Source organism: Anomaloglossus baeobatrachus, unplaced genomic scaffold (genome assembly GCF_048569485.1).
Source record: "Anomaloglossus baeobatrachus isolate aAnoBae1 unplaced genomic scaffold, aAnoBae1.hap1 Scaffold_2531, whole genome shotgun sequence".
In the NCBI taxonomy this organism is placed as follows: Eukaryota; Metazoa; Chordata; class Amphibia; order Anura; family Aromobatidae; genus Anomaloglossus; species Anomaloglossus baeobatrachus.
In genome coordinates, this window is record NW_027442108.1 from 141,894 (window position 1) to 155,454 (window position 13,561).

At 47.1% G+C, this 13,561-nt stretch overlaps 10 non-coding genes across 10 annotated transcripts; all 10 read right to left on the minus strand.

Annotated features, from left to right (window-relative positions):
- Window positions 1–367: 367 nt before the first annotated feature.
- On the minus strand, window positions 368–558 carry LOC142262797 (U2 spliceosomal RNA). The gene has a single exon (XR_012730068.1). It is a non-coding gene; the product is annotated as a U2 spliceosomal RNA (small nuclear RNA).
- A 1,117-nt stretch (window positions 559–1,675) lies between these two features.
- LOC142262799 (U2 spliceosomal RNA) lies at window positions 1,676–1,866 on the minus strand. Its single transcript, XR_012730070.1, has one exon. It is a non-coding gene; the product is annotated as a U2 spliceosomal RNA (small nuclear RNA).
- Window positions 1,867–2,983: 1,117 nt separating this feature from the next.
- On the minus strand, window positions 2,984–3,174 carry LOC142262800 (U2 spliceosomal RNA). The gene has a single exon (XR_012730071.1). It is a non-coding gene; the product is annotated as a U2 spliceosomal RNA (small nuclear RNA).
- Window positions 3,175–4,291: 1,117 nt separating this feature from the next.
- LOC142262863 (U2 spliceosomal RNA) lies at window positions 4,292–4,484 on the minus strand. The gene has a single exon (XR_012730126.1). It is a non-coding gene; the product is annotated as a U2 spliceosomal RNA (small nuclear RNA).
- A 1,919-nt stretch (window positions 4,485–6,403) lies between these two features.
- On the minus strand, window positions 6,404–6,594 carry LOC142262801 (U2 spliceosomal RNA). The gene has a single exon (XR_012730072.1). It is a non-coding gene; the product is annotated as a U2 spliceosomal RNA (small nuclear RNA).
- A 1,117-nt stretch (window positions 6,595–7,711) lies between these two features.
- LOC142262802 (U2 spliceosomal RNA) lies at window positions 7,712–7,902 on the minus strand. The gene has a single exon (XR_012730073.1). It is a non-coding gene; the product is annotated as a U2 spliceosomal RNA (small nuclear RNA).
- A 1,117-nt stretch (window positions 7,903–9,019) lies between these two features.
- On the minus strand, window positions 9,020–9,210 carry LOC142262803 (U2 spliceosomal RNA). The gene has a single exon (XR_012730074.1). It is a non-coding gene; the product is annotated as a U2 spliceosomal RNA (small nuclear RNA).
- A 1,117-nt stretch (window positions 9,211–10,327) lies between these two features.
- Window positions 10,328–10,518, minus strand: LOC142262805 (U2 spliceosomal RNA). The gene has a single exon (XR_012730075.1). It is a non-coding gene; the product is annotated as a U2 spliceosomal RNA (small nuclear RNA).
- A 1,117-nt stretch (window positions 10,519–11,635) lies between these two features.
- On the minus strand, window positions 11,636–11,826 carry LOC142262806 (U2 spliceosomal RNA). Its single transcript, XR_012730076.1, has one exon. It is a non-coding gene; the product is annotated as a U2 spliceosomal RNA (small nuclear RNA).
- Window positions 11,827–12,943: 1,117 nt separating this feature from the next.
- Window positions 12,944–13,134, minus strand: LOC142262807 (U2 spliceosomal RNA). The gene has a single exon (XR_012730077.1). It is a non-coding gene; the product is annotated as a U2 spliceosomal RNA (small nuclear RNA).
- Between the last annotated feature and the right edge of the window lie 427 nt (window positions 13,135–13,561).

Genomic DNA, 13,561 nt, shown 5'->3' on the forward strand with positions numbered 1-13,561 from the left:
TTTCATAGGCCGCCCATTCTTAGTATTTGACGTTCAGGTAACAACAGGTAACTTTATTTGGAGTGGAAGCAGAGAGATAACACCAGATGCCAATTGTAGATCCTCTCACACCTGTGGTCACTGCAGCATCTGACTCCACTTTGTCCAAAAGGGATCTATTCCATTCAATTACACATGATCTAGATTAGACTGACAACAAGATACTGCACGGGACATAGCAGAGTTGGTGAAGTTGAGTGGTGATGAGTTTGCTATTTGGATGAATAAAGCAAGTAAAAAGTGTGTTAGATAAAAATTCATTTCAATTCGCTAATCGGGCTAATATGAATCAGGTGAATCGAGTTCTGCTTTTGGAAACTGGGTTAAGAAGGGGTGCACCGTTCCTGGAGGTACTGCAATACCAGGTCAATGCGTGGAGTGGACAGAGCAAGCTCTTTTTCCATCTCCCTGTTCTAAAAATCCATTTAATATATGGTCCCCAGATAGGGGACGTATCAGATATTAAACTGATAAGAACAGATACTACACTTGATCTTAGCCAAAAGGCCGAGAAGCGATAACCAGAATTGGTTTGGGCCTCGAGTGGCACCCTGGCCTATGCCGGACACATCTTAGGGAGAGAGAGCGAGAGGGAGACAAACCCACGCCTACACAAGACATTTTGTCACCCAAGCCAACCCTTGAAAAGGCTGCTTTGCAGAGCAAAAACAAGAAGAATGGTGCGTTTTGCAGCCACCGCCCACTGCAATGAATCTGAATAACTCCTCCTTTAGGGCGCAAGCAACTCCCCTCCCCCTTGCAGTCTTTCCAATTCACGATACAAAAAGACGGACAGGACAGGTTGCCTGACTTTCCGTCACTGCCACCCTTTGCCATCCTTACCCGTAGAAAGCCCTTTCATCATCCCCAAACCCTAATCTTTTCCCTTTCCTTCCCAGCCCCCAAACCCTGCCCTCTGTACCTTTCTCACCACCCGCTTCCCTTCTCCTGTCATCCCCCTACCACCCGGGAAAAAAAGAGATTGCCCCCTCCTTCCACTAGCCCACCCTCCCACCCAAAGAACAACTTCTTCTGCGCAGCTTGTTTTCTAGGCAGCAGCGCTATTGTGATGTCATCGGGGGGCATTGTGACAAGCCGCCAGTGTTCCGTCTCTTCATGTTGTGCACTGTTCAAACCGAAAATACATCAACAGGCAGGCTACAGAAAAGCTTACTAACAAAGGTTAGAGAGGGGCTTTCTCAGAGGGCTTTTTACAGTTTGTCTATTCCCAATTAGCCGGTTTAGTATACTTAATGAAAGTACTAATTCTTTCATAGGCCGCCCATTCTTAGTATTTGACGTTCAGGTAACAACAGGTAACTTTATTTGGAGTGGAAGCAGAGAGATAACACCAGATGCCAATTGTAGATCCTCTCACACCTGTGGTCACTGCAGCATCTGACTCCACTTTGTCCAAAAGGGATCTATTCCATTCAATTACACATGATCTAGATTAGACTGACAACAAGATACTGCACGGGACATAGCAGAGTTGGTGAAGTTGAGTGGTGATGAGTTTGCTATTTGGATGAATAAAGCAAGTAAAAAGTGTGTTAGATAAAAATTCATTTCAATTCGCTAATCGGGCTAATATGAATCAGGTGAATCGAGTTCTGCTTTTGGAAACTGGGTTAAGAAGGGGTGCACCGTTCCTGGAGGTACTGCAATACCAGGTCAATGCGTGGAGTGGACAGAGCAAGCTCTTTTTCCATCTCCCTGTTCTAAAAATCCATTTAATATATGGTCCCCAGATAGGGGACGTATCAGATATTAAACTGATAAGAACAGATACTACACTTGATCTTAGCCAAAAGGCCGAGAAGCGATAACCAGAATTGGTTTGGGCCTCGAGTGGCACCCTGGCCTATGCCGGACACATCTTAGGGAGAGAGAGCGAGAGGGAGACAAACCCACGCCTACACAAGACATTTTGTCACCCAAGCCAACCCTTGAAAAGGCTGCTTTGCAGAGCAAAAACAAGAAGAATGGTGCGTTTTGCAGCCGCCGCCCACTGCAATGAATCTGAATAACTCCTCCTTTAGGGCGCAAGCAACTCCCCTCCCCCTTGCAGTCTTTCCAATTCACGATACAAAAAGACGGACAGGACAGGTTGCCTGACTTTCCGTCACTGCCACCCTTTGCCATCCTTACCCGTAGAAAGCCCTTTCATCATCCCCAAACCCTAATCTTTTCCCTTTCCTTCCCAGCCCCCAAACCCTGCCCTCTGTACCTTTCTCACCACCCGCTTCCCTTCTCCTGTCATCCCCCTACCACCCGGGAAAAAAAGAGATTGCCCCCTCCTTCCACTAGCCCACCCTCCCACCCAAAGAACAACTTCTTCTGCGCAGCTTGTTTTCTAGGCAGCAGCGCTATTGTGATGTCATCGGGGGGCATTGTGACAAGCCGCCAGTGTTCCGTCTCTTCATGTTGTGCACTGTTCAAACCGAAAATACATCAACAGGCAGGCTACAGAAAAGCTTACTAACAAAGGTTAGAGAGGGGCTTTCTCAGAGGGCTTTTTACAGTTTGTCTATTCCCAATTAGCCGGTTTAGTATACTTAATGAAAGTACTAATTCTTTCATAGGCCGCCCATTCTTAGTATTTGACGTTCAGGTAACAACAGGTAACTTTATTTGGAGTGGAAGCAGAGAGATAACACCAGATGCCAATTGTAGATCCTCTCACACCTGTGGTCACTGCAGCATCTGACTCCACTTTGTCCAAAAGGGATCTATTCCATTCAATTACACATGATCTAGATTAGACTGACAACAAGATACTGCACGGGACATAGCAGAGTTGGTGAAGTTGAGTGGTGATGAGTTTGCTATTTGGATGAATAAAGCAAGTAAAAAGTGTGTTAGATAAAAATTCATTTCAATTCGCTAATCGGGCTAATATGAATCAGGTGAATCGAGTTCTGCTTTTGGAAACTGGGTTAAGAAGGGGTGCACCGTTCCTGGAGGTACTGCAATACCAGGTCAATGCGTGGAGTGGACAGAGCAAGCTCTTTTTCCATCTCCCTGTTCTAAAAATCCATTTAATATATGGTCCCCAGATAGGGGACGTATCAGATATTAAACTGATAAGAACAGATACTACACTTGATCTTAGCCAAAAGGCCGAGAAGCGATAACCAGAATTGGTTTGGGCCTCGAGTGGCACCCTGGCCTATGCCGGACACATCTTAGGGAGAGAGAGCGAGAGGGAGACAAACCCACGCCTACACAAGACATTTTGTCACCCAAGCCAACCCTTGAAAAGGCTGCTTTGCAGAGCAAAAACAAGAAGAATGGTGCGTTTTGCAGCCGCCGCCCACTGCAATGAATCTGAATAACTCCTCCTTTAGGGCGCAAGCAACTCCCCTCCCCCTTGCAGTCTTTCCAATTCACGATACAAAAAGACGGACAGGACAGGTTGCCTGACTTTCCGTCACTGCCACCCTTTGCCATCCTTACCCGTAGAAAGCCCTTTCATCATCCCCAAACCCTAATCTTTTCCCTTTCCTTCCCAGCCCCCAAACCCTGCCCTCTGTACCTTTCTCACCACCCGCTTCCCTTCTCCTGTCATCCCCCTACCACCCGGGAAAAAAAGAGATTGCCCCCTCCTTCCACTAGCCCACCCTCCCACCCAAAGAACAACTTCTTCTGCGCAGCTTGTTTTCTAGGCAGCAGCGCTATTGTGATGTCATCGGGGGGCATTGTGACAAGCCGCCAGTGTTCCGTCTCTTCATGTTGTGCACTGTTCAAACCGAAAATACATCAACAGGCAGGCTACAGAAAAGCTTACTAACAAAGGTTAGAGAGGGGCTTTCTCAGAGGGCTTTTTACAGTTTGTCTATTCCCAATTAGCCGGTTTAGTATACTTAATGAAAGTACTAATTCTTTCATAGGCCGCCCATTCTTAGTATTTGACGTTCAGGTAACAACAGGTAACTTTATTTGGAGTGGAAGCAGAGAGATAACACCAGATGCCAATTGTAGATCCTCTCACACCTGTGGTCACTGCAGCATCTGACTCCACTTTGTCCAAAAGGGATCTATTCCATTCAATTACACATGATCTAGATTAGACTGACAACAAGATACTGCACGGGACATAGCAGAGTTGGTGAAGTTGAGTGGTGATGAGTTTGCTATTTGGATGAATAAAGCAAGTAAAAAGTGTGTTAGATAAAAATTCATTTCAATTCGCTAATCGGGCTAATATGAATCAGGTGAATCGAGTTCTGCTTTTGGAAACTGGGTTAAGAAGGGGTGCACCGTTCCTGGAGGTACTGCAATACCAGGTCAATGCGTGGAGTGGACAGAGCAAGCTCTTTTTCCATCTCCCTGTTCTAAAAATCCATTTAATATATGGTCCCCAGATAGGGGACGTATCAGATATTAAACTGATAAGAACAGATTTTTGATTTAATGAAGCTTTCCAAAGCACCACAAAAAATGCATGACCGAAGTCACACCAAAAACAGTGCAAAGGCTAGGATTCGTGTGGACCCCACCGTGAGGAGAGGGTCCCCAAAAATCAACCCCGTCCCTCCGAGCCAGAAGGCCACAGCAAGGGTCAGGGATCTTCGGTGCTCCCCCAAGCCGAAGCCTGGTTGAGCCTTGTCGTTGCTCCCAGCGTCCACCCAGGCATCTTACCCAAGTGGAGTAGAGAGCTACTAGTTGTTGGTTTCGCAGCCGAAACTGCCCGGACCGTCAACCGGTGTTGGTTTCTCAGCCCAAGGCTAACCGGACCTCCAACCGGGTGTTGGTTTCTCAGCCGAAGCTGACCCAGACCTCCAACCGGGTGTTGGTTTCTCAGCCGAAGCTGACCCGGACCTCCAACCGGGTGTTAGTTTCTCAGCCCAAAGCTGACCAGACCTCCGACCGGGATTATAAAAATTTCCCTTCCTAGCCAGAAGGCCGGGATAGGGTAATATGCTCAAAAAGTATGAAAAGGCAAGGTACGGTGTGCTACAGAGCCCAAGGCTTGCCGGGGTCCCAAGCCAGCAAGCTCAGACTCACTCCAGGGTCGTCAGTCCTGGGGCACGTTGTACCATAGCCCCCCATCCTTACTCAGTCTAATAGCCTCGATCCTGGTAGGGCCATGTTTTCCACTAGATGAATATACTATCCACCCAGAGTACTAGCAAGCGCAACCTTCCAGTGTGCATTGTATCATTGTACTAAGGTGGCCTGGAGCTTAAACCACCTCTTCGAACAACACTACACTTGATCTTAGCCAAAAGGCCGAGAAGCGATAACCAGAATTGGTTTGGGCCTCGAGTGGCACCCTGGCCTATGCCGGACACATCTTAGGGAGAGAGAGCGAGAGGGAGACAAACCCACGCCTACACAAGACATTTTGTCACCCAAGCCAACCCTTGAAAAGGCTGCTTTGCAGAGCAAAAACAAGAAGAATGGTGCGTTTTGCAGCCGCCGCCCACTGCAATGAATCTGAATAACTCCTCCTTTAGGGCGCAAGCAACTCCCCTCCCCCTTGCAGTCTTTCCAATTCACGATACAAAAAGACGGACAGGACAGGTTGCCTGACTTTCCGTCACTGCCACCCTTTGCCATCCTTACCCGTAGAAAGCCCTTTCATCATCCCCAAACCCTAATCTTTTCCCTTTCCTTCCCAGCCCCCAAACCCTGCCCTCTGTACCTTTCTCACCACCCGCTTCCCTTCTCCTGTCATCCCCCTACCACCCGGGAAAAAAAGAGATTGCCCCCTCCTTCCACTAGCCCACCCTCCCACCCAAAGAACAACTTCTTCTGCGCAGCTTGTTTTCTAGGCAGCAGCGCTATTGTGATGTCATCGGGGGGCATTGTGACAAGCCGCCAGTGTTCCGTCTCTTCATGTTGTGCACTGTTCAAACCGAAAATACATCAACAGGCAGGCTACAGAAAAGCTTACTAACAAAGGTTAGAGAGGGGCTTTCTCAGAGGGCTTTTTACAGTTTGTCTATTCCCAATTAGCCGGTTTAGTATACTTAATGAAAGTACTAATTCTTTCATAGGCCGCCCATTCTTAGTATTTGACGTTCAGGTAACAACAGGTAACTTTATTTGGAGTGGAAGCAGAGAGATAACACCAGATGCCAATTGTAGATCCTCTCACACCTGTGGTCACTGCAGCATCTGACTCCACTTTGTCCAAAAGGGATCTATTCCATTCAATTACACATGATCTAGATTAGACTGACAACAAGATACTGCACGGGACATAGCAGAGTTGGTGAAGTTGAGTGGTGATGAGTTTGCTATTTGGATGAATAAAGCAAGTAAAAAGTGTGTTAGATAAAAATTCATTTCAATTCGCTAATCGGGCTAATATGAATCAGGTGAATCGAGTTCTGCTTTTGGAAACTGGGTTAAGAAGGGGTGCACCGTTCCTGGAGGTACTGCAATACCAGGTCAATGCGTGGAGTGGACAGAGCAAGCTCTTTTTCCATCTCCCTGTTCTAAAAATCCATTTAATATATGGTCCCCAGATAGGGGACGTATCAGATATTAAACTGATAAGAACAGATACTACACTTGATCTTAGCCAAAAGGCCGAGAAGCGATAACCAGAATTGGTTTGGGCCTCGAGTGGCACCCTGGCCTATGCCGGACACATCTTAGGGAGAGAGAGCGAGAGGGAGACAAACCCACGCCTACACAAGACATTTTGTCACCCAAGCCAACCCTTGAAAAGGCTGCTTTGCAGAGCAAAAACAAGAAGAATGGTGCGTTTTGCAGCCGCCGCCCACTGCAATGAATCTGAATAACTCCTCCTTTAGGGCGCAAGCAACTCCCCTCCCCCTTGCAGTCTTTCCAATTCACGATACAAAAAGACGGACAGGACAGGTTGCCTGACTTTCCGTCACTGCCACCCTTTGCCATCCTTACCCGTAGAAAGCCCTTTCATCATCCCCAAACCCTAATCTTTTCCCTTTCCTTCCCAGCCCCCAAACCCTGCCCTCTGTACCTTTCTCACCACCCGCTTCCCTTCTCCTGTCATCCCCCTACCACCCGGGAAAAAAAGAGATTGCCCCCTCCTTCCACTAGCCCACCCTCCCACCCAAAGAACAACTTCTTCTGCGCAGCTTGTTTTCTAGGCAGCAGCGCTATTGTGATGTCATCGGGGGGCATTGTGACAAGCCGCCAGTGTTCCGTCTCTTCATGTTGTGCACTGTTCAAACCGAAAATACATCAACAGGCAGGCTACAGAAAAGCTTACTAACAAAGGTTAGAGAGGGGCTTTCTCAGAGGGCTTTTTACAGTTTGTCTATTCCCAATTAGCCGGTTTAGTATACTTAATGAAAGTACTAATTCTTTCATAGGCCGCCCATTCTTAGTATTTGACGTTCAGGTAACAACAGGTAACTTTATTTGGAGTGGAAGCAGAGAGATAACACCAGATGCCAATTGTAGATCCTCTCACACCTGTGGTCACTGCAGCATCTGACTCCACTTTGTCCAAAAGGGATCTATTCCATTCAATTACACATGATCTAGATTAGACTGACAACAAGATACTGCACGGGACATAGCAGAGTTGGTGAAGTTGAGTGGTGATGAGTTTGCTATTTGGATGAATAAAGCAAGTAAAAAGTGTGTTAGATAAAAATTCATTTCAATTCGCTAATCGGGCTAATATGAATCAGGTGAATCGAGTTCTGCTTTTGGAAACTGGGTTAAGAAGGGGTGCACCGTTCCTGGAGGTACTGCAATACCAGGTCAATGCGTGGAGTGGACAGAGCAAGCTCTTTTTCCATCTCCCTGTTCTAAAAATCCATTTAATATATGGTCCCCAGATAGGGGACGTATCAGATATTAAACTGATAAGAACAGATACTACACTTGATCTTAGCCAAAAGGCCGAGAAGCGATAACCAGAATTGGTTTGGGCCTCGAGTGGCACCCTGGCCTATGCCGGACACATCTTAGGGAGAGAGAGCGAGAGGGAGACAAACCCACGCCTACACAAGACATTTTGTCACCCAAGCCAACCCTTGAAAAGGCTGCTTTGCAGAGCAAAAACAAGAAGAATGGTGCGTTTTGCAGCCGCCGCCCACTGCAATGAATCTGAATAACTCCTCCTTTAGGGCGCAAGCAACTCCCCTCCCCCTTGCAGTCTTTCCAATTCACGATACAAAAAGACGGACAGGACAGGTTGCCTGACTTTCCGTCACTGCCACCCTTTGCCATCCTTACCCGTAGAAAGCCCTTTCATCATCCCCAAACCCTAATCTTTTCCCTTTCCCTCCCAGCCCCCAAACCCTGCCCTCTGTACCTTTCTCACCACCCGCTTCCCTTCTCCTGTCATCCCCCTACCACCCGGGAAAAAAAGAGATTGCCCCCTCCTTCCACTAGCCCACCCTCCCACCCAAAGAACAACTTCTTCTGCGCAGCTTGTTTTCTAGGCAGCAGCGCTATTGTGATGTCATCGGGGGGCATTGTGACAAGCCGCCAGTGTTCCGTCTCTTCATGTTGTGCACTGTTCAAACCGAAAATACATCAACAGGCAGGCTACAGAAAAGCTTACTAACAAAGGTTAGAGAGGGGCTTTCTCAGAGGGCTTTTTACAGTTTGTCTATTCCCAATTAGCCGGTTTAGTATACTTAATGAAAGTACTAATTCTTTCATAGGCCGCCCATTCTTAGTATTTGACGTTCAGGTAACAACAGGTAACTTTATTTGGAGTGGAAGCAGAGAGATAACACCAGATGCCAATTGTAGATCCTCTCACACCTGTGGTCACTGCAGCATCTGACTCCACTTTGTCCAAAAGGGATCTATTCCATTCAATTACACATGATCTAGATTAGACTGACAACAAGATACTGCACGGGACATAGCAGAGTTGGTGAAGTTGAGTGGTGATGAGTTTGCTATTTGGATGAATAAAGCAAGTAAAAAGTGTGTTAGATAAAAATTCATTTCAATTCGCTAATCGGGCTAATATGAATCAGGTGAATCGAGTTCTGCTTTTGGAAACTGGGTTAAGAAGGGGTGCACCGTTCCTGGAGGTACTGCAATACCAGGTCAATGCGTGGAGTGGACAGAGCAAGCTCTTTTTCCATCTCCCTGTTCTAAAAATCCATTTAATATATGGTCCCCAGATAGGGGACGTATCAGATATTAAACTGATAAGAACAGATACTACACTTGATCTTAGCCAAAAGGCCGAGAAGCGATAACCAGAATTGGTTTGGGCCTCGAGTGGCACCCTGGCCTATGCCGGACACATCTTAGGGAGAGAGAGCGAGAGGGAGACAAACCCACGCCTACACAAGACATTTTGTCACCCAAGCCAACCCTTGAAAAGGCTGCTTTGCAGAGCAAAAACAAGAAGAATGGTGCGTTTTGCAGCCGCCGCCCACTGCAATGAATCTGAATAACTCCTCCTTTAGGGCGCAAGCAACTCCCCTCCCCCTTGCAGTCTTTCCAATTCACGATACAAAAAGACGGACAGGACAGGTTGCCTGACTTTCCGTCACTGCCACCCTTTGCCATCCTTACCCGTAGAAAGCCCTTTCATCATCCCCAAACCCTAATCTTTTCCCTTTCCTTCCCAGCCCCCAAACCCTGCCCTCTGTACCTTTCTCACCACCCGCTTCCCTTCTCCTGTCATCCCCCTACCACCCGGGAAAAAAAGAGATTGCCCCCTCCTTCCACTAGCCCACCCTCCCACCCAAAGAACAACTTCTTCTGCGCAGCTTGTTTTCTAGGCAGCAGCGCTATTGTGATGTCATCGGGGGGCATTGTGACAAGCCGCCAGTGTTCCGTCTCTTCATGTTGTGCACTGTTCAAACCGAAAATACATCAACAGGCAGGCTACAGAAAAGCTTACTAACAAAGGTTAGAGAGGGGCTTTCTCAGAGGGCTTTTTACAGTTTGTCTATTCCCAATTAGCCGGTTTAGTATACTTAATGAAAGTACTAATTCTTTCATAGGCCGCCCATTCTTAGTATTTGACGTTCAGGTAACAACAGGTAACTTTATTTGGAGTGGAAGCAGAGAGATAACACCAGATGCCAATTGTAGATCCTCTCACACCTGTGGTCACTGCAGCATCTGACTCCACTTTGTCCAAAAGGGATCTATTCCATTCAATTACACATGATCTAGATTAGACTGACAACAAGATACTGCACGGGACATAGCAGAGTTGGTGAAGTTGAGTGGTGATGAGTTTGCTATTTGGATGAATAAAGCAAGTAAAAAGTGTGTTAGATAAAAATTCATTTCAATTCGCTAATCGGGCTAATATGAATCAGGTGAATCGAGTTCTGCTTTTGGAAACTGGGTTAAGAAGGGGTGCACCGTTCCTGGAGGTACTGCAATACCAGGTCAATGCGTGGAGTGGACAGAGCAAGCTCTTTTTCCATCTCCCTGTTCTAAAAATCCATTTAATATATGGTCCCCAGATAGGGGACGTATCAGATATTAAACTGATAAGAACAGATACTACACTTGATCTTAGCCAAAAGGCCGAGAAGCGATAACCAGAATTGGTTTGGGCCTCGAGTGGCACCCTGGCCTATGCCGGACACATCTTAGGGAGAGAGAGCGAGAGGGAGACAAACCCACGCCTACACAAGACATTTTGTCACCCAAGCCAACCCTTGAAAAGGCTGCTTTGCAGAGCAAAAACAAGAAGAATGGTGCGTTTTGCAGCCGCCGCCCACTGCAATGAATCTGAATAACTCCTCCTTTAGGGCGCAAGCAACTCCCCTCCCCCTTGCAGTCTTTCCAATTCACGATACAAAAAGACGGACAGGACAGGTTGCCTGACTTTCCGTCACTGCCACCCTTTGCCATCCTTACCCGTAGAAAGCCCTTTCATCATCCCCAAACCCTAATCTTTTCCCTTTCCTTCCCAGCCCCCAAACCCTGCCCTCTGTACCTTTCTCACCACCCGCTTCCCTTCTCCTGTCATCCCCCTACCACCCGGGAAAAAAAGAGATTGCCCCCTCCTTCCACTAGCCCACCCTCCCACCCAAAGAACAACTTCTTCTGCGCAGCTTGTTTTCTAGGCAGCAGCGCTATTGTGATGTCATCGGGGGGCATTGTGACAAGCCGCCAGTGTTCCGTCTCTTCATGTTGTGCACTGTTCAAACCGAAAATACATCAACAGGCAGGCTACAGAAAAGCTTACTAACAAAGGTTAGAGAGGGGCTTTCTCAGAGGGCTTTTTACAGTTTGTCTATTCCCAATTAGCCGGTTTAGTATACTTAATGAAAGTACTAATTCTTTCATAGGCCGCCCATTCTTAGTATTTGACGTTCAGGTAACAACAGGTAACTTTATTTGGAGTGGAAGCAGAGAGATAACACCAGATGCCAATTGTAGATCCTCTCACACCTGTGGTCACTGCAGCATCTGACTCCACTTTGTCCAAAAGGGATCTATTCCATTCAATTACACATGATCTAGATTAGACTGACAACAAGATACTGCACGGGACATAGCAGAGTTGGTGAAGTTGAGTGGTGATGAGTTTGCTATTTGGATGAATAAAGCAAGTAAAAAGTGTGTTAGATAAAAATTCATTTCAATTCGCTAATCGGGCTAATATGAATCAGGTGAATCGAGTTCTGCTTTTGGAAACTGGGTTAAGAAGGGGTGCACCGTTCCTGGAGGTACTGCAATACCAGGTCAATGCGTGGAGTGGACAGAGCAAGCTCTTTTTCCATCTCCCTGTTCTAAAAATCCATTTAATATATGGTCCCCAGATAGGGGACGTATCAGATATTAAACTGATAAGAACAGATACTACACTTGATCTTAGCCAAAAGGCCGAGAAGCGATAACCAGAATTGGTTTGGGCCTCGAGTGGAACCCTGGCCTATGCCGGACACATCTTAGGGAGAGAGAGCGAGAGGGAGACAAACCCACGCCTACACAAGACATTTTGTCACCCAAGCCAACCCTTGAAAAGGCTGCTTTGCAGAGCAAAAACAAGAAGAATGGTGCGTTTTGCAGCCGCCGCCCACTGCAATGAATCTGAATAACTCCTCCTTTAGGGCGCAAGCAACTCCCCTCCCCCTTGCAGTCTTTCCAATTCACGATACAAAAAGACGGACAGGACAGGTTGCCTGACTTTCCGTCACTGCCACCCTTTGCCATCCTTACCCGTAGAAAGCCCTTTCATCATCCCCAAACCCTAATCTTTTCCCTTTCCTTCCCAGCCCCCAAACCCTGCCCTCTGTACCTTTCTCACCACCCGCTTCCCTTCTCCTGTCATCCCCCTACCACCCGGGAAAAAAAGAGATTGCCCCCTCCTTCCACTAGCCCACCCTCCCACCCAAAGAACAACTTCTTCTGCGCAGCTTGTTTTCTAGGCAGCAGCGCTATTGTGATGTCATCGGGGGGCATTGTGACAAGCCGCCAGTGTTCCGTCTCTTCATGTTGTGCACTGTTCAAACCGAAAATACATCAACAGGCAGGCTACAGAAAAGCTTACTAACAAAGGTTAGAGAGGGGCTTTCTCAGAGGGCTTTTTACAGTTTGTCTATTCCCAATTAGCCGGTTTAGTATACTTAATGAAAGTACTAATTCTTTCATAGGCCGCCCATTCTTAGTATTTGACGTTCAGGTAACAACAGGTAACTTTATTTGGAGTGGAAGCAGAGAGATAACACCAGATGCCAATTGTAGATCCTCTCACACCTGTGGTCACTGCAGCATCTGACTCCACTTTGTCCAAAAGGGATCTATTCCATTCAATTACACATGATCTAGATTAGACTGACAACAAGATACTGCACGGGACATAGCAGAGTTGGTGAAGTTGAGTGGTGATGAGTTTGCTATTTGGATGAATAAAGCAAGTAAAAAGTGTGTTAGATAAAAATTCATTTCAATTCGCTAATCGGGCTAATATGAATCAGGTGAATCGAGTTCTGCTTTTGGAAACTGGGTTAAGAAGGGGTGCACCGTTCCTGGAGGTACTGCAATACCAGGTCAATGCGTGGAGTGGACAGAGCAAGCTCTTTTTCCATCTCCCTGTTCTAAAAATCCATTTAATATATGGTCCCCAGATAGGGGACGTATCAGATATTAAACTGATAAGAACAGATACTACACTTGATCTTAGCCAAAAGGCCGAGAAGCGATAACCAGAATTGGTTTGGGCCTCGAGTGGCACCCTGGCCTATGCCGGACACATCTTAGGGAGAGAGAGCGAGAGGGAGACAAACCCACGCCTACACAAGACATTTTGTCACCCAAGCCAACCCTTGAAAAGGCTGCTTTGCAGAGCAAAAACAAGAAGAATGGTGCGTTTTGCAGCCGCCGCCCACTGCAATGAATCTGAATAACTCCTCCTTTAGGGCGCAAGCAACTCCCCTCCCCCTTGCAGTCTTTCCAATTCACGATACAAAAAGACGGACAGGACAGGTTGCCTGACTTTCCGTCACTGCCACCCTTTGCCATCCTTACCCGTAGAAAGCCCTTTCATCATCCCCAAACCCTAATCTTTTCCCTTTCCTTCCCAGCCCCCAAACCCTGCCCTCTGTACCTTTCTCACCACCCGCTTCCCTTC